Here is a 24,771-nt window from a genome sequence, read left to right as displayed (position 1 = left end):
AGCTATTATAGGATTAAAAGAGAGATACCATAGTGCCTGGAAACAAGCAATGGAGACTGTAAAGACCTGTCCTCCATGAAATATGTCTATTATACCAGTCCAATTCTAAAGAACAGAGTGTAAACTAAAGTAGAGGAAAGCTAGTCTCTCAAACCATCAATGTGATGTAGGTGGTTTACAGAGGAATCATGGTGGTACCCTCAGAATTCAGAGTTCAGTTAAAAAAAAAAAAAAGAGCCACACACACCAGAGATGAGCTCTGAAAAACTGTGAAAGCCTTTTTAATCAGCTTTGCCTTTCTGAAAAGGATAGCAAAGGATGGTGTTTAAAAGCCTGGGCTTTGAAGCACAAGAACCACTTAAACCACAGCTCTGACCACTTGTTAGCCCTATAATCTTGGGTGTGTTATGTGACCATTCTTAATCTCAGTTTACTCAGTAAATAAGGATAATCATTCACTTACACAGTAAGTATGTTTTAAGTGCATGCTAAGTGCCGGGCACAATGCTGAGAGCCAAAGCTACGGCAGCAAACACTGACAGAAGTCTCTGTCATCATGGTCGTCAGCCTTCCACTGGGGAAAGACATGCTAAACAAGACAGATGAGTGATATATTCAATGTCTTAAATGGTTATAAGTACAGTGAAGGCGGAAAAAATGACAATGGAAATGCCGTTTGGGGCAAAATTTGGGGTTGCAATTTTAAGAGACTGGCAGGCAAGGCCTCCCCGACAAGAGGTATTTGAGTTGAGACCTGAAGGATGTAAAGAAACGAGGCATGTATATGAAGAATAGTCCAGAAAGAGAGAACATGAGGAGCAAAAGTCCTGAGGTGTGCTTGAAAAATGGTGAGTGGGAATAGTAGACAGACTCCTCAGATGGAATTAGATAAAAATACGGGGCTTGAAGACGCTAATCAAGGACTGGCTTCTGGGTTATGAGGTTTAGAGAACATATGTCAAGTGCTTAGCACAAGATCCAGCCTAAGCATTAAATAAGAAGTATGGAGGCACCTGGGTAGCTCAGTCAGTTAAGTGTCTGACCCTTAATTTCGGCTCAGGTCATTATCTCATGGTTTTTGAGATCAAGCCGTGCATCAGACTCTGTGGTCAGTACAAGAGTCCATGGGGATTCTCTGTCTCCCTTTCTGTCCCTTCCCTGCTTGCACTCTCTCTCTCAAAATAAACACGTGATAATAATAATAATAATAATAAGAAGAAGAAGAAGAAGAAGAAGAAGAAGTAGTAGTAGTAGTAGTTGTTGTTGTTGTTAAAGAGTTTCTTCACCATTCTGACTACAGTCTTCAGAGACTAGAGAAATTCTGCAAGAGACATTGAGAAAAAATATGTAGAAAAAGAAATGTAAACGTCTCCAAAATGCTAATGCTATTATACCAGTCTAATTCTAAAGAACACATAAGTGACTGTGGCGTTTTTCCGTATATCTGAAGACCAAGCATCTGGAAAATTTAAAGCTTGCCGTTGGTTGCTTGGCATCATTTACTGAAAGAGAGTGTCATAATAATTTGCTGACAGTAAATAGAAAGTACTTAGAAGTATAGTTATAGTTCTTTAACTGTTTCAAAGTGGTCCAATCCAGAAGGGACTCCTTGTCAATTTAAGAACCTGGGAAATGTATTTGGCCACACTTACTGGGGTCAGCGATGTGCTCTGATAGGCCAGGGATAGTCTGCAGGGGGAAAGGGTAAAATGTGCCATCCAGTTAATGTACCAAAGTTTTTTCCATAGATGCTAGTGCTTCTGTCATTCAGAAACATGTTACACAAATCCCATATGATCCCATTTATATTTCTTATCATTAACACCTTGGTGTGAGAAGAATAGGACCAGCAGGACAGGGATGGAAGAAAAATGATTGGGGCATGTATAATTTTGGTTTTAAGATGCTGTGGGATAATAATTGCTATATCAAATTAGTACTTTGTAGGTTTTTGGGAATCAGGGGAGAGAAGTTAAATGTATATGTCACCTATGCCTCAGGGATGGGTGGTAGGAAGAAAGGGGAGAGACAGCAAGTCAACAGGCAGTCTTTTGTGATACATGCTATGAAAGGGAAATCCAGATCACTATGAAGAATGCTGGAAGGGGACTGACCTTGACTAAGGAGTGGGAAGCTATTTCTGAACAATAGCTTAAGTTAAGATCTACGTGAAAGAATGAGGGAAGCTGGGGACTGGGTAGTGGGGTAAGAAGGAAAGTGGAAAAAGAGAAAGCCAAGAGTTCTAGATACAGCAAATATCAGAGGCAGAGGTCTGAGTGTGAAATACTGTTGCTCTGAGAAAATCTGAAAAAGTTCAGTGTTGGAAGGACAATGATTCTAAGGTGGAAAGGGGAAGTAGCTGAGAGAGAGTCATTGATACTAATGAAAGGAGGCCAGGGTTTATGCCAAGGGCACTGAAGACCATTTAAAGTTTTTCATCACAGGTATAATTTGATTGTATTTATATCTTATACGGTTTATATTGGCTGTAATACAGGAAGAACTGTTGTTTCTTGTTTGTTTGTTTGTTTGTTTGTTTTAATGAGGAAGGAACAGGACTTGGGGTCTACAGATTTGCCTTCTAATCAATCTAGGCCAAAATCATTCCAGTAGTTTAGACTAGGCAGTAGGATGGAGAAGGAAAAAAAAAAAAAAAAAAAAAGAATGCAGTGACTGATTGAATGGGCAAGTGAGCGCAAAAGAGAAGTCAAGGATAACTTTTACTCTATATGACCTAAAAAGGTCAGGGATGAAGGTGTGTCACTGACAACAATAATTTTCTCATTCTCCCTGAGATATGCCATGATGACAGTGTTGTCTTTGGAGACTGCCACAAAATGTAAGTGATTCTTATTACCTATTGATTCAATAAATATTCTGACCAATTGCTGTGTGCCAGACACTGTGCTAGGTACTGGAGACATAGTGGCAATAAGACCAACCCTCCTTCCCCCCTGTTCCCCCCAACGCTGCACCGTGGAGTTAACACTCTGGCTAGGCAGTCAGACCATACCAAAAAAAACCCCAAAAAACAAAAAACAAAAAACAAAAACTCCCCAAAGCAAAACAATCATCATGTCAGAAAGTGATAAAGGCTCTGAAGACAAGACAGTGACCAGAAGGAGGGATGAGGGTCTCTCTGAGGAGATACCTCTATTTTTTTGTTTGTTTTTTAATGTTTATTTATTTTAGAGAGAGAGAGAGACCGAGTACAAGTTGGGGAGGGGCAGAGAGAGAGGGAGACACAGAATCTGAAACAGGCTCCAAACTCTGAGCTGTCAGCACAGAGCCTGACATGGGGCTTGAACTCAGGAACAGAGACCTGAGCCGAGGTTGGATGCTTAACCGACTGAGCCACCCATGCTCTCCGTCTCTGAGGAGATAACTCTTGAACAAATACTTACATGACATGAAGGAGCCAAAAATTCTATGCAAACCAAATATTAAGGGAAACATGACTAGTATGTTCAGAAAATCAAGGAGACCACTGTGTGTGGAAAAGAAGGCATACAAGTGAAGGGGAGTACAATGAATGAAGGGGGCAGACAAGTAACAGGTAGGGGGCACAGAACATGTAGTCTCAGAGATCATGGTAATGATTTTGACTTTTACGGTGTGAAAATAGGGAGCCATGGAGGATTTGAGACAGAGGAGTCACTAGATCCAGATTATATAATATTGTCCCCTTGATTACTTTGTTGAAAAGAGACTATAATTGCACCATAGTGAAAGAGAGGTTAAGGCCTGGTTGGTTTTTTTTTTTTTTTTTTTTAACGTTTACTTATTTTTGAGAGAGAGACAGCATGTGAGTGGGGGAGGGGCAGAGAGAGAGGGAGACACAGAATGCGAAGCAGGCTCCAGGCTCTGAGCTGTCAGCACAGAGCCCGACGTGGGGCTCAAACCCATGAAGTGCGAGATCATGACCTGAGCCGAAGTTGGCCGCTTAATCATCAGAGCCACCCAGGCACCCGGGTTAAAGCCTGTTTTTACATTCATCTAGAGGAGAGATGATTATATCATGTGCAAGAGCAGTGGTGGTAGAGATGTAAAGTTTGGGTGCTAGATGTATTTTGGAGGCAGCACCAAGATTTAGATATGCCCTGAAAAAGAAAAGTCAAGGACAAGTTCAAGATCTTAATCCAGGGAATGTGAAAGGCTAGATCCTGCCATCAGCCGGAATAAGGAAGACCAGAGGAGGAGAAATGTGAGAGGGAGAAGGATTGGAGGCATACTAGGTTATTGGAGACCCTCAATAACCACTCTTTTCTATTATTCTAAATTAATATCATATATTTGTGATCAACATATAAGTCTGTGTGTTGCCAGCAGAGAGAACATTATCAACCAGAGCTTGGGGATTTGTAAAAAATAAATAGATAAAATACACATTTCACTGATCAGAAGTAGTTTAGAACAGGCAGGAATTTAAGATGTATGTGAAGGAGAAGGAGTAAAGCTAGAGGGGTAGGCAGAGAGCAGGCATGGGGGTCTTTATATATCACGCCTTGCAATCTGGCTTTATCTCACAAGCACTGAGAAGGTACTGAAAAGTTTTCTTAGCAAGGTATTCTTTAACAAAATAAAATCATGATAAGAAAACCTTTCAGTACCTCCTCAGCGCTTAGAAGATAAAGTGTCCCCTCATGGACTCAATCTACTTTAGCTGAAAGTGTGGCCACTTGTAGATAACTTTAAGGTCTCTGTTAAACTGGAGAATGCTTTAAAATCACATTAGCCCACCAAGCCAGAAACGGCTTATCTCCTCAACCATTACCAGAATGAATGCATACATCTTGATGTTTGATTCATCATATTTTGGACCCAAGTGGACATTTTCAGGCAACCACCATTCCTAATCAGTGGATTCTATTAGAAGAGAGTGATGCAAATCACAAGAGTTATATTTCTCCTCAGTCTATTGGCTTCGATTAATCTTTTTCCACATGATCTATAGTGCAATACATAGTCTTAGATACAAAGAATTCTTAGATACTAGTTACTATGGCAAGCTCGTAATTTCTGGGTTCCAGTTGGTCATATTTTCACAGACACTTCATTTCCTTTCTGGTCAGCCATTGTGCTTCAAGTTATGGTGGTGTCTGTATTCCGCAGGGCATAGGATTAAAGAGGAATATATGACCCAAACTCCTGACTTTCACAGTTCAGTAGTGTGAGCTTTCCTGGTGGGAGCAGGCACTGCTGGTCATATAAGTAGTCAGGAATTATTTTCTGCCTTACTAACTAGACAAGGTAATACCTAATAGCTTTCATTTATCTGATGGGGAATGTCAATCTATTACAAATACGGCTCCCTTCACTTTGCTTTCTGGAAAGACATTGTGACAATGGTACTGGAAATTCACAAAATTTTTAAACTAATGGCATTTCTGTCTTCCATCCTCAGTATGATACACTTTAAATTAGATGTCTTTTATTTATTTTTTTTAAAGTGTATTCATTTTGAGAGAGTGTGAGCTAGCATGAGTGCGGTAGGGGCAGAGAAAGGTGGGAAGAAAGAGAGAGAAAGAGAGAAAGAATATCCCTAGCAGACTCTGCTGCTAGTGCAGGAGTCCAAAGCGAGGTTTGAACTCACGAATTGTGAGATTAGGACCTGAGTCGTCCCCTGGATGGTGAGGGACATAGCAACTGGCATTTGACATACCTCAAAAGTCTAAAGGTCAGTGCCTGGATCTATGGGTGCCTCAGCCACATAGCACAACAAAAACAAACAAACAAAAACTACACCAAGAGAGGGCTGCACTTGGGCCGATGGAGGGGAAAGGTATCGTTTCCTACAGAAGAGAGTCAGAGCTTCCACTTAATCATATGTGAATCCTGCAGGGCAAAGGATCCACAACAGGGGAGGGGACCTTCACAAACTTAGAGCTGCAGAAGGGTGAAAGGATTGCCCATGTCAGAGGAACTTCATTTGGAAATCCCTAGTGACCAAAGACCCTCACCAAAGCGCCTCATGAGGCAAACACTAGCCACTGCACATCATCTCCCATCCAGAAAGCCTCAAGGCTGGAAGACCACTGTACCTGTTATGTGAGGCTGTGTCCTCTTTCCTATAAATCTCTCTCACCCTGAGGAGGATTGATGATATCTATGAACTTTAAAATTGGATATTGAAGGGAAAATGAGGGAAATTGCCCATACCTGGCTTCTTACTGCAGACTTCTCGGACTGAAGCAGGTCAATGAGTGTGAACAGTAAAAAGCTTCTACTTGGCATTAACACAATATTGACTTAATTGCTTAACTGAGATAATTTTTGGTCCTTAAAGCTCCCAGTAACACAAGGACCTGATAAGCCATAGTGAGATCAACATCTTCCCAGCATTCTGTGTATAGTGCATGTGTGTCTGTGCATAAAAATTGGACTCCTATTAAAAATGGACATGCCATTTTTAATTCATAATGTCTAAGGCACACCAGATACCAGGAAATTTTAAAAATACTTTCCTTTTTTGTTTTTTAATTTAGTTATTTAGGGGCGCCTGAGTGGCTCAGTCAGTTAAGCAGCTGCCTTCAGCTCAGGTCATAATGATGGTTTGTGGGTTTGAGCCCTGCATTGGGCTCTCTGCTGTCTGTGCAGAGCCTGCTTCGGATCCTCTGTCCCCCTTTCTCTCTGCCCCTCCCTCACTTGTGTTCTCTCTCTCTCCCTCTCTCTCAAAAATAAACAAAATTTTATAAATAAAAAAAAAGTTATGTATTTATTTTTGGAGGGAAGGGGTAGAGAGAGGGAGAAAGAATCCCATGCAGGCTCTGAGCTGTCAGAATAGAGCCCAATGTGGGCCTTGATCCAACAAATGGTGATATCATGACCTGAGCCAAAATCAAGAATCAGATGCTTAACCAAATAAGCCACCCAGGTGCCTTAAAAATACTTTCCAGTGGGGCAGTACTGTTTTTATGCATATTTAAGGAAGGCACAAAAGATTGAAGTAACTTTCCAAGATGATAGAGTAAGGCCTTAGAATTAGACAGAATGTTCCAGAGTTTATGTTCTTGACTGTACATTATATCCCCCATCTCATTAAATAGTCTTCTTCCTTCATAGGTTTGAAAGGTCCCATACAATCGTTGCCTATAATTTATTCCACTAATTCTCCACTGTTATAAATCTAGGTTTCTTCCAATGTATTATTATTTAAAATACCATCCTTTGAAGATTGTAGGTATGTCCTCAAACCTCATTTATGTGTCCATCTCTGATTATTCTCTCAGTATAAATTCCTAGGCAAGCTTGATGAATGAGTTCAGACCACTTTCAGGGTTTCCTAAGATGATTGCTCTCACTTTACACTAAAAAGCTAATGTTGCCCCCATCACATAGCTAGTAAAGCGTAGAATTTGGGAATAGCATCCAGGTTTCCTGATGCCGAACTGAGAATCAGAATGTTTGTTTTTCCTATGTGAATTTGGAGAATCCACAAAGGTGTAAGGAAATATTTGTAGATGGAACTGTGGGTAGCCTTTTCAATGAGGTCTCACGTCTGCCTAGGTACAAAGTCATCTATGCTATCAAGAATATTGTGAGAACCTGGTGTGAATTCTTCAACACCAACAAATGGGAAACAAACAATGGCAAAAAATAATAATAATAATAATTCCCAAGTGTCCTTGGGGAAGTAGCCTATTGTTTCTGAATCTCAGTTTTATTACTGGTAAATTGAGAACAGAATTAATGATAAATATCATTTACAGATACCTATTGTATGCCAGGCACTCTACCAAGTGATTTAAATAGATTATTTCATTTAATCTCACCATAATATTATGAAATAAATGATAGCGATATTCCTTTTTTAGTGGTAAACAAGCTTAGAAACATTACGTATATCTGATATCATATCATATATTCTGAAACCCCAACTTAAAATGAGCTAGTGTGGCTTCAGAGATTGTACTCTTTATCCCTATTTTCTTTATTCTCTTCCTGTCTTAGGCACACCAAAAATTTTGAAAGGAATATGTAAAAACAATGCACATAAGGAAGTAGGAAATTATGGCTCATTCTTCACAGGAAAACATAATTTATTTGGCCTCCTATAGAACTCGTTTGGTTCAACTGCCCTTGGACACAAGTAATGTGATCAAGAGGAAACAGATTAGGGGCACCTGGGTGGCTCTGTCAGTTAAGCGTCTGACTTCAGCTCACATCATGATCTCACGGTTCATGGGTTCAAGCCCTGTGTTGGGCTCTGTGCTGACAGCTTAGAGCCTGGAGCCTGCTTCAGATTCTGTGTCTCCCTCTCTCTCTGCCCCTTCCCCAACTCGCACTCTGTGCCTCTCTCTCTCAAAAATAAACATTAAAAAAATTTTTAAAAAGAGGAAACATTACTGGAAGGTGTATGAACTTTAGATTCAGTAATACATGGGTCAGAACCCCAACTCCACTAGTGACTGGCTGAATACATATATATGTGTTCTCGTAGATGTTCAAAAGGCTGAAACTAGCTGCCTCACAAGAAGTAAATGAAAAACTTTGGGGACTTACAATAGATGGGAGATGGGCTAATGTAAGTTTCACTTCACAGAGGCTAATTCATGAAGCAGATCTATTATCAGAACTTAGGCCTCTGTCCTTTACTCCAGTCCTCTATACTACCCTCTATACTACTAACCTAATTTATAGTCCATATCCTTATTTGTGAACAAAAGGTATCACTCCCAAAAGTTGTACTGATATGACTTGAAAACTTGCTCTGTATCAAGGAGATGAGAATGAAAAATGGCTTGAGGAATTTTTCCCTATGCCTGAAACCAGACAAAATGGCGACCCTGGCAGGTAAAGGACAGGGTTTTGACATAGCTCCAAATAGCTCCAAGACTTAAGTGGCAACAGCATTTTGGAGCCATGGGAAACTATGTTAGATCTCAGGCTGAATTTCTCCATCATAGCTGAAAGAAGAAGAAAAGTTGAGTGGGTGGAATTGAGGACAGGAAGAAGGTACCAAACAAGGTACTCAGGGTGAATGATCTTAGTGATGGTGGGTCTGGGCTCATCTCTCCCTCCACTACAATGCCTCTTCTCTGCTATTCTCTATTTCTGGAAACCTTCAGAGAAGTGAACAGCTCCTCAAACCAATTCCCAGTCATCTAACTTTAATGAAATTTTAATAGAGCATCTGTGTGGTTCAACTCAGAGAAACCTCAGATCCTTGTATTTCCCTTTTAAATGATGCCACAAAAGCACTGCTTACTCAAGCAGCTATTGGTTGTACAACAGCAGCAATTTTAGGAATAGAAGCTGCCATTTACCAAGCCTGCACCATGTGACAGACAACCAGAGAAAGCTCATGATGAGAAACGGTAAATAAATCTCCTGACTGCTAGGAATTCGAAGGGGCACATTTACACTCTCTTTCCACATGCCTTCCCCACAGTCTCGTAATACCTGGAGAAGAAACTGAAAAAATACTCTCTTTTCCACTGACAGAATGGAACTATTATCCATCTTCTTAAAAGCTCTAAAAGTTTTTCCTGAAACAAGAGTGGGCAGGGAAAACGCATACAGATGAATGCCAGCAGAGCTCTCTCAAAATCAAAGCAATATTTAAAATTTGGAAGACTACAGAAGTCTTTGTTTCTTTTTACTTGGTGGATAGATAACATACTCAAGGCAAACTGCTACCCTCTGTCTCTATGTCTGCAAGTCCCTGTGGCACAGGGAAAAGAACAAATTATCTGGCAAAAAAGTCATTTCCCTTTAAGGAAAAGCTAAAAACTACCCTCTCCCCCCCCCATAACTAAGAAAAATGAAGTCCTTTATGTGACTTTTTATGTTCTTTGTAGTAGGAAATAATTTTTAAAAGTTTAAAATAAACACAAATAATATTTATTAGAAAATCCAGATAATCAAAATAAGAAAATAGTTATTGGACATTATATTGTGAATGGATAACACAGTTAAACTTTTTGCTATTTATTGGTTTCCCTGAATATCCTCAAAAAATTTTTTGTTTTTTAATGCTTATTTATTTCTGAGAGAAAGACAGTACATGTGTGTGCATGCATACAAGCGGAGAAGGTTGGGGGCTGGGAGGACGGGCAGAGGATCCAAAGCAGAGTCCACACTGACAGCAGAGAACCCAATACAGGGCTCAAACTCATGAACCGCGAGATCATGACCTGAGCAGAAATCAGATGCTAAACCGACTGAGCCACCCAGGTGCCCCCCCACAACTGAATATTCTTGATCAGGTACTTAATATACTTTGGTAAGGTTTGCAGATTATGAGAGGCTCAATGGTTATGTGAATTTATTGAACAATATTTACAATAAAGGAACCCATTTCTGAAGCAATGTGGGAGAAAGTCAAGGTCTAATAATTTTAGGATATCAGTATAATTTCTTTATAATTTTTTACATTAGACTATGGTCTAGCCTATAGTTTGATGAGTACTGTCCAACTTTGTCTGATTCACAAGATCCTGATTATAAGTGCTTGGGTATACAGCTTAGAACTCATGAAATATACAAGTAGGAAAATGTAGTAAAATTAGATGCCTTGTCTGTACCACCACCAGACAAGAACATCTTCATTTATATCCCAGTCAAAACGCTTTCTAAAACTGACTGCCTAGTATCGTCAGAGAGAAATCATTTTAGAGAATATTCCATTTATGATGTGTGTGTGTCTAAGTTTTATATTATGAGACATTATCTTCTTACTACACATATTAAAAGCACTTTGTAAAAAGAAAAAGAAAGAATAAAGGGTTTTCTCTTCCTTTAGAACACAAGGGTTAGAGTAACTTACTTGTTGAGTGCGGTTAGAGCATTCACCTGTTTATTCTGTTGGTGGGAGAAAGTAGACAGAGCTTCCACATCAACCTGGTGCCTATGACAATAAGAAGGTGCATCTCACAGAGCACATGGTGGATATAAGCCAGATTCTGGTTCTTGGATGGTCAAGAATTTTCTAATTATAGTGGCTCTGAGCACTTCTAAAAATGTTTTATCTGCCAAAAAATGCTTATAAGTTGTATATTATCAGTAACTAATACTGAGATACATTTACCTAAAATACATATGTGTGTGTGCATACATACATAAAATTTTTGTAAAGATTTTTAAAAATGCTACATCTTAACCTGGTATTGTCAGTAGGCATTAATTCTGCCTCCCAGGCAATATTTGGCAATGTCAAGAGACATTTCTGCTTGTCCTGGCTGGGGATGACCCAGTTAGTGGTATTTGGTGGGTACAGAGTCCAGTGATGCTGCTAAATAACCCACAATGCACAGGACAGCTCTCCACAACCAAGAACTATCTGGTCCACAAGGTCACTATTGTCAAGTTTATGAAACCTTTAACTGGACATGATTTGATACCTTATATGTAATGTCTACTTGTTCTTGCTTGCACATTTGCTTAATGCCAAGTAGAAAGCTTATTCTCATTCACTTCTCAGAAGATGATGTTCTGCTGTTTTCTGGTAGGTTACCTATTTTTGGATTTAGTGCAGCTCCTTCATTTCACACTGAAAAGTCTCTGGGAGGACTTTGTGTTGTTTCATTTTGTTTTATGTTTGGCTACGTTACGTCACTTTGGCATGATGTCCTATTAGCTCCCTTAAGTTAACAAGAAAGCTTTCTCTAGCTGCTCTATCCTAAAAAAGTAGCAAAATGACTTCTGATTCTTCACTCATCTCTCATTACACATCTCAATGTTTATGCTGAAACCAAATCAAAGGTAAGGGCATAGAGAAGGACCAACATAATATACTGTCCAAAAACCAAGGAAGATAAAATTTTGCTTATCCTGAGTGGGGTTATAAAAAGCTTACATTTACTAAAATCTCATCAATAGAAGATAAATGCAGGGTTGTTTATCTTTGTGGTAACATAAAAAACACAGGTGGGAGTCTTAACTTCATTAAATTCTAGACAGGCATTTTTTAAACAAATTATTTCAATGATTTAACTAAATGTACTTATGTTCTTAAAGGCTGAATATCACAATGGATAAAACCAATAACGGGGGGGGGGGGCAATGGAAACATTTTTAAGATGAAACATAAGTGAATTCTATATAGCTCGAATGGGACCGTTTAATTAGCCCTGAAATTGAAACAAACCAAATAAAAGATTTAGTCTAATCATGCTATGAGACATTCATAATGCATTTGCATTTTCCCTTGTACTCTGAGACTCAAGGCATCCAACAACACTATTCAAAGGCAAACAGAATTACTTAATGCTTCTTGCTAATGATCAATGTGACAAAATAATTCAGATAAGATATGGCATAGGTTTTCAGTGTTTATCCTAAATTCATCTAGATCCCTTGCACACAACTGACTGGAAAATGTATACTTGATCCTCACAAAAAATCTCACAGAATTAGAATACTGGCCAGCATTATGGGGCACCAGGGTGGCTTAGTTGGTTAAGCATCTGACTTGGGCTCAGGTTATGATATCACGGTTTGTGAGTTCGAGCCCCACATTGGGCTCTGTGCTGACAGCATGGAGTCTGGAGCCCACTTTGAGTTCTGGGTCTCTCCTTCTCTCTATGCCCCTCCCCTGCCCCTGCTCACACCCTGTCTCTCTCTCTCTCTCTCAAAAAGAAGTAAACATTAAAAAAAAAATACTGGCCAGCATTTAATGGAATGGCTTTGCTACTGATGGCAGATAGCAGCACACGTGGAGAACCTTGTTTTATTTTTTTTAACCTTATAATAACTGCAAAGATTCATGAAAATGCAATTGTCAATCTCAAATTTAACAACTGTAACATTTATGTAGGAACCCATGTCCTGCCTGTCCTTGTTTCGTTTTTCCCCTGGTCTTTTCTCCTTCATCTCTATTTTTCCTGCTCCACATTATGGACCAGAACATAAGCACTGATTCAGTTAACCCCTTATCATGCAGAGAAAAGGCCAGAGGTCAAATCAACAAGTCATCAGAAACGACAGTTAATTTTTCACGAGCGGCCATTGGTCTAAGATAAATGCTCTCCCCTAATTCTTTAAAAGGAAAAAAGAGTAAGAACTTTACAGATGTTCTGGCTAACTATCTCAATAACAATTTAACAATTAGTTTATAACAGCAACCTGAAGTGCCTGGTGAAAGTACAGATTTGTGAGCCCTCGCCCAGACGTCCTGATTCACCAGGTCTGGGGTGGTAGCCCAGGAGTCTGGATTTTACCAGGAAGTCCATGTATTATCCTTGAGAAACACACACAAGGGTTTGTACCACAGGCTTTGTGCAATGCAACTTATATTTCATTCTCAGTTCTAATAGTGGCTCTGTAGCACTACAGAAGTGGCTAGAGAAGTTGCCAACCTGGATAAAGCTTTAGTTTACCATCTGTAAAATGGGAGCAGGGACATCAGCCTCTTTTGTGTGTTAATATTAAAGCACTCATTTTAAAGGCCTGACACATAACTGGTACATGATAAATGGTCTATTGGTAGGAGTGGTATCCATCATTATCAACATCATCACCATCACCATTCTGTCCCCATTAATCCCTGGATACTCATTTTAGGGAAACACAGCAGTTCTAGAGGAAATAATGGGAAACCTTCAGATTTTTTGTTTAATTTTAGAAAACGTAATCAAAATCAAATGTACTACAGTAAAGACATGTGTGCTAAGTTACCATTTGGTGTCTTTGCTTTTGGCAAGAATATTTCAGCTCCGTGGGGTAATGTTCTCATATGCTGCTCAGAAGTAGAACTTGGCTCCTTGACACATTCTTCTTAAGGATAAGCCAATTAATATTATTTAATAAATGTGACTTGATTTGTGGATAATATCACAAAATATGGAAATGATGGTGTGCATGTCATTGACTTCCTTGTTGAATAATTTATGTAAATTTTGAAATATTTTTATAAAGACTCAGGCTGCCTTATAAATATATAGGTAGTACAATGTAGTCTGTTGGACAGTTTGGGCTCATTAAAAATATGAAAACTTTAAACATGAAGGAAAGGAGCTTTGCTTCGATCTTTGGCATTACAGGAATACACCCTCAAACTCATCAACTAAGAGGAATAATGATGACAACATCGTGTTTCCATTTTTCTATGCTATTCTATGGTAAGTGTCAAGTGTGACACTCCCTTCTCAGAAAAACACAATACAGTGGTTTTACCCTAACAAAACTCATGGGCAAATACAATGAAATGTTCATCCTTACGTGGCACAAACCCCTTGCCTGCACTGACTGCACACACTGGCACAATGACATCGAATGGCACTTTTCACTCACACAAAGGTAGGAAGACGTCTTCAGTTAATAAGAGAGCTGGATTTCACCAGATAGCACCAAGTGTAAACATTACATTTATTGCCAATAGAAAGATGCACATAATGGAATCTTACCAATACTAATCGGCTTATATTATCAGGTCCATGAACGATAATGTTCATTATAAACCAATATTAGAATAAAATTCCAAGCACACCAATAAACCTGCTGCTAGAGTTATTTAATGTGCTTTTATGCAAAGAGCATGTGGTTCTAATCTAGATTCTGTTGATGCAGCAGATTGTTACAACTCCAATAGTTGCATGTTATGCTACCCAATAGATGATAAGTTGGGCAGGTCAGTTCATCAGGCTTTATCTCCAATTAGCACTAAAAATGCACACAGCAAACTATAGCAGAGAAAAGACTCGACCTTGCTAAATTAGACATGCTGGAGAGAGGGCAAATGAAGCCCTATTTTCAAAGGGAGGATCCCTAATACTCTGTAATCAAAATGTACCCTCTTTGGAAAAGGAACACCTGCCATCAAAACATTTAACCTTATAATATCACGCACCAAGTTAACCCACAGTACCATACTTAGAGAAAGAGTTTCATTCTCTATGAAAGATTCTCTCTCTGTCTCCACTCCCTATCCTCCCAAAATAACAAAACAGGCAAGGTTACCTTTCTCACAGTGGCTTCCTGTGAATCCAGAAGGACAGACGCATTTGTTAGGAGACACACATGTTCCACCGTACCTGCAGCCCTCTTGGCAGAAAGCTGTCACAAGAAAATAAATAAATAAATAAATAAATATTAATAATAGTAAGAGATTTCTCTTAGATAAGATGGCAATAAGGAAACTCATGGTGAACAGCATGAACACAGAAACAATTCTTTCTTCATTGCAGACAGAATACTTATGTGTTGACATATTTAAAAGTTTCTGTATACAAAAAGAAATAAACATAATACATATTTCACTGGCTTATATGAAATCAATTGAAATAATGGATATTAAGTATTTAGCACAGGGCTGGCATGTGCTAAGGGGTAGTTAGTATGAGCAACTATTACTATTGCTATTATTCTGATTATTGATAAATTTTAAATCAAATAGGAAACTAGAAAGGATAGGGTAGGGTCAAAGGCAAAGGCATTTTATTTTATTTTTTTTAAACATTTATTTATTATTGAGAGACAGTGAGAGATAGAGCATGAGCATGGAAGGGGCAGAGAGAGGAGGAGACACAGAATCTGAAGTAAGATCCAGGCTCCGAGCTGTCAGCACAGAACCGGATGCAGGGCTCAAACCCACAAACCACGAGACCGTGACCTGAGCTGAAGTTGGATGCTCAACTGACTGAGCCACCCAGGTGCCCCAAACGCAAAGGCATTTTAAATACGATTTTGAAACTACTCTTTGTAACTATTTTTAAAACATCCTTTATTATAATAAAAACATTTGTATATTACTTTAAAAGATTTGGAATAGTCTATATAATTTTTGATGACATAAATTTAACTAAGTGCTTACTGTTGGATATTTAAGATGTTTCCAACAATTCCGTAGTAAAACATTACCTTGTCCTTATAGCTAAAATGCTCAATACACCTCAAATTATTCCTTTAGGAGAAATGCTTCAATGTGCAAATGCTGTTTCAAAGGATGTATTCTTTGTTAAGTCTTTTGATAAACCAAACCCCAACTCAGTGCTGCCCTGTTAACCTTCAGAGACCAGGTTGGTTTCCCATATTACCCACTAGCTGTATAGCTCCATGAACCTCTCCTTAGCAGTACCACCTATAATTGTTCACTTATGTATAATTAGTTACCACCTTCTATTTCATCCACTGGCCTGTAAGACCCATCAGGACAAGTAACTGGATTGTTCTTGCTCCCCACTGTACCGTAGTTTTAGAACCTGAGCACACGGTAGTTGCTAAATGAACTGACCTATATTCTGCAGATTATTCTGACAAGAAAACTCTTTTTCTAACAATTCCTCAACACTTCCATGCTGGATAATTTATGATCAAACCCTTCAGCATAACCCATAATATAGTGTACCAAAACCGCAAAATTTGTCATTAATGAAGATGATTGCAACTTGTTACCTCTGAGTTTCTTTCATTCACAAGAGACCTAGGTGAGCAAATGCTTTTAATTGCTGCTAGAAATATGCCACACTGGAAAAATGTCATCGTTATATTTTGCCATCATCACCCAAATAATATGGGTTTAACTTTTAAAAAGCTACATAAAAACCTCTGGAGAGTTGAACACTAGTTCAAATACACAGAACTTCTCACAATATTGCCATTTTCCACATCATTTAACATCCCCTGGATAATTTAACATTCTGTAGCTTAGTAATTAATCGTGAGCTCCTTTGCATGTGTCAGAGGACAGACAGCTTGTACCTTGCTATTCAAATACGATTTCCCATTTTCTAGCATCTTAGTACCCTAAGACTATGCAAAACACATTCGGACCACATCAGCCTTGGTATGTTCATCACAAACCAATATGTATATAAACATATGCATACAAACGTATACAAAATCTCTTGCAAAATCACACATTTGGCCTCTGGTGACTGACATTTCAAGTAGGATATTTAACATATAGCTCTGCACCAGAGCTAGTAACAAAAAATAAAGTGATGTTGCAGGCTGAAATGGCAGATGGAAAGCTGGTAAGGAGCAGTTTCAAGTGACACCAAAAGACGACAGGAATTAGGAAGCAAGAAGCTCAGCTTGGGTTTCTTCAGTGAAACAAACAGCACTTGGGCCAGAGCTGTATGCGCATGTGCACACACACTTAAACAGATTCTTAATAATATGCGTGCATGCTCCTGACTTACTCAACTCTTACGAAGAAATGATCGAGGTTTTGTGGCAAGCATAATGTTTGTAATGTTCTAAGAATGCAGATGTCATAATAAATAGGGTGCTGTGAGGATGAAATGAATTAGTGTTTGTAAGAGCCTTTAAACAGTGTGTGGCACATAGTGTTAAGTAACTATTTTGTTAAATAAAATTGATTGATGGCAATATTGTCATGACGGTGAAGCACAGAGTGGGAACAAATTGCCTAATACCCAGACAATATAAGCCCATTCGACAAGGAGTAGGGCTTCCCCAAGATGGGTTAAAGGCATCCCTTGTTGTTTATGCTTGATTTAGTTTCTAATAATGGTAGTAGTGACCTTTATCATGGAAATGACAGATAGGTGTTACTGTTTCTTTCACAAAAAAGGTAAAAGCAGGGCTCAAAAACAAAGTACCCTGTCTAAGGCCACTCAGGTAGCAAAGCAGGAGAGCAAAGATTCAAGCAGACTTCTTTGGCTACAGGCCTTGCCTTTTCTTTATATGTTACAGTGCAGGTTAATCTGCAATCTGGTATTCACATGGGCAGCTTTGTTCTTTTTTGGATAGTTCCATAAGGGCTAAGTAAATGGTCTACAAATTGAAAGAAAAAATAAATATGTCCAAATTGCACATATGGCACCAAAGAAAGGGGGTAGGGAGCTGTTCATGTTCATCTTATCTAATCTCCATTTGTGTCTGAGCCTAGTCACAATTTATGAAATCTAGGCACACAGTACTTTTTGATGGACTTTATCTGGAACAGAAATTCATTACCTACTCAAACCTCAGAGAGTATGACAAAGTAATTAAAAAAAAAAAAAACAGAAAAGCAAATAAAGAAGGAACACGTCATCCAAAACTTGAACTACCGGAAATCAAAATCAATGCAAAGTATTTCTTTGAATACTTTACAAGACATCAAAAGACACTGGCATCCTAAACTAAAGGTTGTGGATAGATTATTTATATCTGGTTCTTCTTGATCAACTATCAGCCCAACATTTCAAAAACAAAGATTCTGATGCTCAGAGGACCTATAATTTTGCACAGCATTACTTAGTGGATGGTATAACCAAAACAAAAAGCCAAGTCAGCACTACATTTCTTTCCAGTTTCTGGGAAGACAGGATAGGAGAACCACATGACTCAAACCCTTGTTCTGCATTTAATAGCTATGTCACCTACAGCAAATTATTTCACTTCTCTGGACCTCAGAGAACAAAACAAACAATAATGACAAAAACACCTACACTGTGCAGGTTACATTGAACTGCCAATGCAAACCACCCAGCACAGGGCACTACAGGTATAGTGTGCTCAGGACCTGGAGGTGACTGTTGTTATTTATCACTAGGATTCTGTTTTCCCAAAGAACACTACTATCATGCACCGGTTTGTGTTCTAGATGTGCCAAGGATTACACAGAAAAGATCCCTATGCCATGGAGCTTATTCTTTAATGAGGGCTCATGGTCATTCCTTCCTTGACTTGATGAGTTTAGTTCTATCACATGGTTTACAGTGAAACTTGGAATCATAGCTACTTTGCAAACTCAGGAAAACTCAGGCATCGTGGGTATGTTGCTCTTTTGTCAACCACTAATTCGAAGCATGACTTGAATAGATTACAAATATGCAATGAAATTAAAAACCTGATTCTGCCATTACAATGCCGTTTGTTATTAATGTCATACCCTGGGGGAGATGTTGCCCTGGACCAACTCTGAAATGGTATTATTCTGTTTTTGAAGGGACTCTCTTCATTGTGCAAGAAAACCAGAAAACTCAAAATTGAGGGAGCATTAATCCACAGAAAGACTACTTGTTTTATATTCAAAAAGTCTCAGCATGTGAAACAAAACTTGGACATGTAGGGAACAAAATGAGAATATAGGTTTGCAGATGCCCAGTATCATCATCATGTGTTCAATGTGACAACGCTGGTTTTACACTAACAAAAAAGTAATAACCATTCAAGGTCCAAACACTTTGCAGGATCCTCAGAAAGTTTTCTGGGCATATATTTAGTTTCCAGGGATACTCAGTATGCTGACAAAATATAAGGAAACATACAAGTTTCATTCAGCACCATCTGATAAAAGGAAACTCTTTTCTTTCCTCCTGGTTTCCTTGAGGAAGCATTTTCCTCGAGCTCATTTCTGACCTGTGCAGGCAGAGGAATTAAATTCTGTTGGTAAATTTGGGGAGAATATGTATCAGGGTGATGACTCTCAGGTGGGAGAAGCAGGAAACAAGGCTGGAAGCACCATTAGAAGTATGTAATTGTTACATTTCTAGCTTTGTTTTGGATAGTTACTAGATGTAAATTACAGCCTTTAAAAATAACCATCAAGATACCTCAATAAATAATAGCTGACTACTAAGGACCAATGATTACATGGTATTATGAGCCAAGATTATAATTAAGTTGATTATGTGCACCTAAAACTCCAAATGGGGAGGAAATATTTAAAACCTATTCATGCTTACCAAAACTCCATGGCCACCCCCACTTCTTTCTTGGGAATGAGCTGCCTTCATTCAGATGGAATCAATTTTCCTTACCTCCCACATGATGCCTTCCTCCCTGGAACCTGGTTGGTAAGTCAGCCTTCTTCTGTGTTCATTCTTAGCAAACTAACTTGTCTTACTGGCTTAAACTCATCTTCTTCAACCCAGCTGTCAGTAACAAAGGTGATATCACCTCATGTTTGCTTTTTGGTTTATTCCTCATTTCTTTCAGAACATGGTATGTATCAAAGACCCTCTCAAACATGTCTGGTTGTCACAGATGGCAGGTAGGGTCAGTGCGGTAATGACATTTGGTGGGTAGAGGACAGGGATGTTGCTAAACGTCTTGTAATGTATAGGTTGGCCCTGCATAACAAAGAATTATCTGGCCCAAAATGTCAACAGTGTTGAGACTGAGAAACTCTGCTCCAACTTTACACAATGTAAGTCTATTAGGTGTCTCCAGGAGAAAATTCTGTTACTTTAACCCTTTTTTCCATTTCTACCTCCTTAATCTCTTCCCCCCTGCAAAAAAAACAGTTAAAATGCAGAAAAAAACTAAGAATAAAGTCATCCTGGGGTGCCTGGGTGGCTCAGTCGGTTAAGCGGCCGACTTCGGCTCAGGTCATGATCTCGCGGTCCGTGAGTTCAAGTCCCACGTCAGGCTCTGTGCTGACAGCTCAGAGCCTGGAGCCTGTTTCAGATTCTGTGTCTCCCTCTCTCTGACCCTCCACCGTTCATGCTCTGTCTCTGTCTCAAAAATAAATAAACGTTAAAAAAAATTAAAAAAAAATCCAGATGGCTAGTCTGATACATAAAACCAAACATCCAGATGTCTACAACTCTCCATTTTCATATTATTCTGGTCTTAAGCACACAGTATACTGCACAAGTTGATATTTAACTATTGCCTCCAGGTCACCATCACCCCTATTACTTACTATGTGTGTTTGTATCCACAGCTGTAATAGCCCTTTGCACTCTCCTTTTCAACACTAATAATACTAACAATAGTAATGGTGAATTCCATTTATGGAAGACCTATTAAGGCCTTAAAGACTATATTCCATTTCATCCTAACAGCAGCAGCACTGTGGATTAGCCATGTTATCCTCATTGTCAGATGAGAAAGCTGGCTTAGAGAAGTGGAAGGTCACACTGCTAAGTGGTAATCTGGGTTTTGAGTCCAGCATCAATCACCTCTTTCTAAGTCATTACCATTTTGAGCTTGCCCACCTACTGTGCGCAGAAAACATGCTGGGTGCTGAGAAGTCTATAGCTAGGTGAGAGATGGCAGAGACATCTAAAACACATATAAAACCAAGAATAAAATGCAATAAATGCTATGATAGCAATATGAATAAAATGCCGACAGAACATAGAAGACAATGTGATAAATTGTGCCTGATGGACTTAGGGCAAAGCTTTTCAACAGAGCTGGCATTTGAGTTGGGTCTGGAGGAATGAATGGGATTTTTGCCAAGAAGAGAAGCACAGGAAAAGGGACACTTCAGGTCAAGGTTTGTCCTGCAGAAAGGTATTGAATAGAAGATGAAAATGAGTCAGTGTTTATAACTCACATCAAGGTTAGAGACGGAGCATTAGAAGAAAATGCAGTTAGTCATGCAGGCAAACAGGAGCATGTTAGCACCTGCAAACCATCCTCTCCATCTTCCCATTTCCCATCCACTTCCTGGATTTGTTAGTGGCCTCAAGGCACAGTAGTGTACTGCCTGGATATCTGCATACAGACTCTTTTGTTCTGTCCATCATTCTAGTTATTTGGTTTAACATAATGCTTTGCTAATCTTTTTTACTACTCTAAATAGTAGGCTATAAGTTTTATTCAGAAACCTTCACATACACACAACCAGTAATATAAAATTGACTCTCAGTATGTGTAATGCATTTCGATGTTTTCTATTGTATTGACTTCCATTGCATTGCTTTGCACTGTACTCTATTCTCTATCATTTTTAAAACAAGCTATCATTCAATGACTTACTTCTCCAGCCCGCTAAACCTGCACTTTAAACTAGGCACTTATTTCACACATCCTTGGTAATCACTGTATTCTTCTAGTCCACAGCATTCTGTGACAGTATGTGGGGCCACAGAGTCACTTTTAGATTAATCTTCAGATTTTGGTCTTAGCTCTAGGAAGAGTGATAAAAGTAAATGTTGCTATTCTCTAGGGATATAGTTGCAACAGAGGCCCTGTGGCCTGAAAAGTCAAAATATTTACTCTATGAGCCTTTATTGAAAATCTCTTTCAGAGGAAAAAGTAGTTGGGAATGACCAAGGTTAAAAGGAGAGATAGTGCATCCTTTTGCATTTTGTTTTGGAGGGGAGAGGCAGGGTGAGGCTGTATATATGAGATTGTGAGATTCTTAAGGATGAGGGTCATGTTGTTTGCAATTCTGCCTTCCTCTCTATCATCTTGAATTCTGGTGATATTAAACCTGTGTATTTTGGTAGAGTACATCAATTATGTAAAGAAAACAAAGTTTGAGAAGTCAGTTTTGTGTCATGAACTGTATCATGAAATTTGAGATCAACATTTGACCAAGTCAGATCAATTCAGTTTTAAAAATGGATCATTTACTATGTGTTCAGACACTAGATACTCTAGTAAGACATGATCCCTATCCTCCAGAATCTGAAAGTCTATTATAATGATTCTCCCTGAGGCAATCCTCCCCTCCCCAGGGGATACCTGGCAATGTCTGGAGGCATTTTCCGGGGTCACAAATGGGGGAGTGCAGTGGTGGGTGTACTGGTGGGCAGAGACCAGGAATGCTGCTGCTGAACATCCTGCATGCACAGGACAGCCCCAAAGCAAAGAATTATCCAGCTCAACATGTCAACGGTGTCAAAGGTTAGCAAAGGTAGACAGTCCTTTTTATTTAGTCATTCAACAGATACTTACTGAATACCCTCTGTGCCAAAGATTATTCTGAGAACCAAGAATTACAAAGAATAGATAAAAAAATACTTCAACTTATGGGTCTATATTCTAGTGGGAGAATATATACAATAACAAAATAAGTGTGTAAGTGACACAGTAAGGTAGATGATGACAATGATATAGTGAAAACCACAAGAGAGCAGGAGAGTGGGGTAGGGGGAGGTGACAGCGGGGGAGGGTTACAGTTAAACAGGGCAATTGTAGACGGTGTCGCTGAGCAGGTGACAGCTGAGTAAAGACACAAGCGGAGAAGGAGTGAGCCATCAAGCAGAAAAGTGTTCCAAGCAGAGGTTACAGCAAGTGCAGAAGCCCTGAGGGGTAGAGTGTACAGATCACGCCGTGCTTTATATATCCTAGCAATACTGCCTGCCCAAACGTCTTTCTAGAAGATGAAAAAGAGGTCCACACAACAGCAGATGCCTAAGCTGAATCAGAAAAACAGTAAGGAACAAGGCAGTTTGGGGCCAAGGAGGGTCAAGTCAGGGCTGGGGAGCAAGAGCACATGCAGAAGGACAGATGCACTGGTGGAACCAGAGGAGCACAGAGCTTGCTGGGAGATGGGCCATAAGGAAGGAGATACAGTGACTGTGACACAGTGACTGTAGATGGTATTCTTTTTTTTTTTTAATGTTTATTTATGTTCCAGAGAGAGAGAGTGTGTGTGCACATGGGAGGGGCAGAGAGAGGGAGACACAGAATCTTAAGCAGGCTCCAGGCTCCAGTCTGTCAGCACAGAGCCTGACGTGGGGCTCAAACCCACAAACCATGAAATCATGACCTGAGCCGAAGTCAGACGCTTAACCCACTGAGCCACCCAGGCAACTCCCCCACCTTTTTCTTTTTTTAATATTTTTGACAGAGAGAGAGAGCACAAGTGGAGGAGGGACAGAGAGTGGGGGACAGAGGATCTGAAGCAGGCTCTTCACTGACAGCACAGAGCCCGACACAGGGCTTGAACTCATGAGCCGTGAGATTATGACCTGAGCTGAAGTCTGACACTCAACTAACTGAGTCACCCAGGCGCCCCTGTAGCTGGTATTCTACTAACCCAGGCTTTGGGCTATTTCACTGAAGAGCCACTTCTACTTTGCCTTCCTCCTCAGGTACTCACTGCTCTTTCGAACGGTTCAGAACTGCCAATATTGTCTTATTTTCCTGCAATTCCAATTTCATTCAGAATAAAACTGGTGGCTTTTTCCTAGGAAAGCACAGCCAAAATGCTGAATAAGTTTCTTGAGTTTAAAGTCTCTGAAATGTAGAAATGGAAGAATCACATAAAAGGAAGAGCAATGCAGCAAAAAAATCTTTAAAAACTTGGGAATGAGGAATATTCAGCCCTGATTTTTTGCACATAGGGGTCAATCATTCACACATTACTCAAACAACATGGGTGTCTGTGGAATTCTTCCATACAGCCTACGGCTTGGTGTGTGGTTATGACTCTGGAAACAGGTCTAGGTTCCGGTCCTGGTTCCAACCCTTATTAGCTGATTGATTCTCACCCCTCAGCTTGGGTGAGATATAACTGACATTAAAAAAAAAAAAAAGCATTGTGTACATTTAAGGTGTAAAATATGTTGATTTATTACATGTTTATATTATAAAAGGATTGCCACCATGACCTTATTTTGAAAATTGCTTAATCTCCTTAAGCACCAAATTCCTTATCTGTATAGTTAGGTCAATAAGAGAACCTATGGCACGCTGATATTACTGGGATTAAATAAATAGTGCATATAAAGTATTTTTCACCGTGCCCATGAACATAAGTGCACAATAATGGTCAGTTCCTCTTAAATCTGTCAGTCTCTTAATATAGGTTAGAGACTATAGGACTAACCTATAGGTTAGGACTAACCTATATTAATATAGGTTAATATAGTCTCTTAGGTTAATATAGTGCAGCAATTTCTTCCCAAATGTGAAAACTTGTGATCTGTCTTCCCTAACTGGCATATAAACTGATGCCAGAGTTCAGGAGAGTTTGTTGAAGACTAGAATCAATAGGAAGGAAAATAATAAGGGAGTAAGACAAAAACCTAAGAAGAGGAACAGAGTAAGAGTTGGTGTTCAAATCTCAAAAAGCAAAATTCAGGAAGCTAGTTAAGGATGTCCCACAATGTAAAAAACTAAGACAACAGCCAAGTTTTATCTTTGCAACAAAAACTCTGAAAGCAATTCAAAATGTGGTGTTCAGCATTTACA

This window comes from Prionailurus viverrinus, chromosome D1, assembly GCF_022837055.1.
Source record: "Prionailurus viverrinus isolate Anna chromosome D1, UM_Priviv_1.0, whole genome shotgun sequence".
NCBI classification, from domain to species: Eukaryota; Metazoa; Chordata; class Mammalia; order Carnivora; family Felidae; genus Prionailurus; species Prionailurus viverrinus.
Note: the sequence above shows the minus strand (reverse complement) of the source record.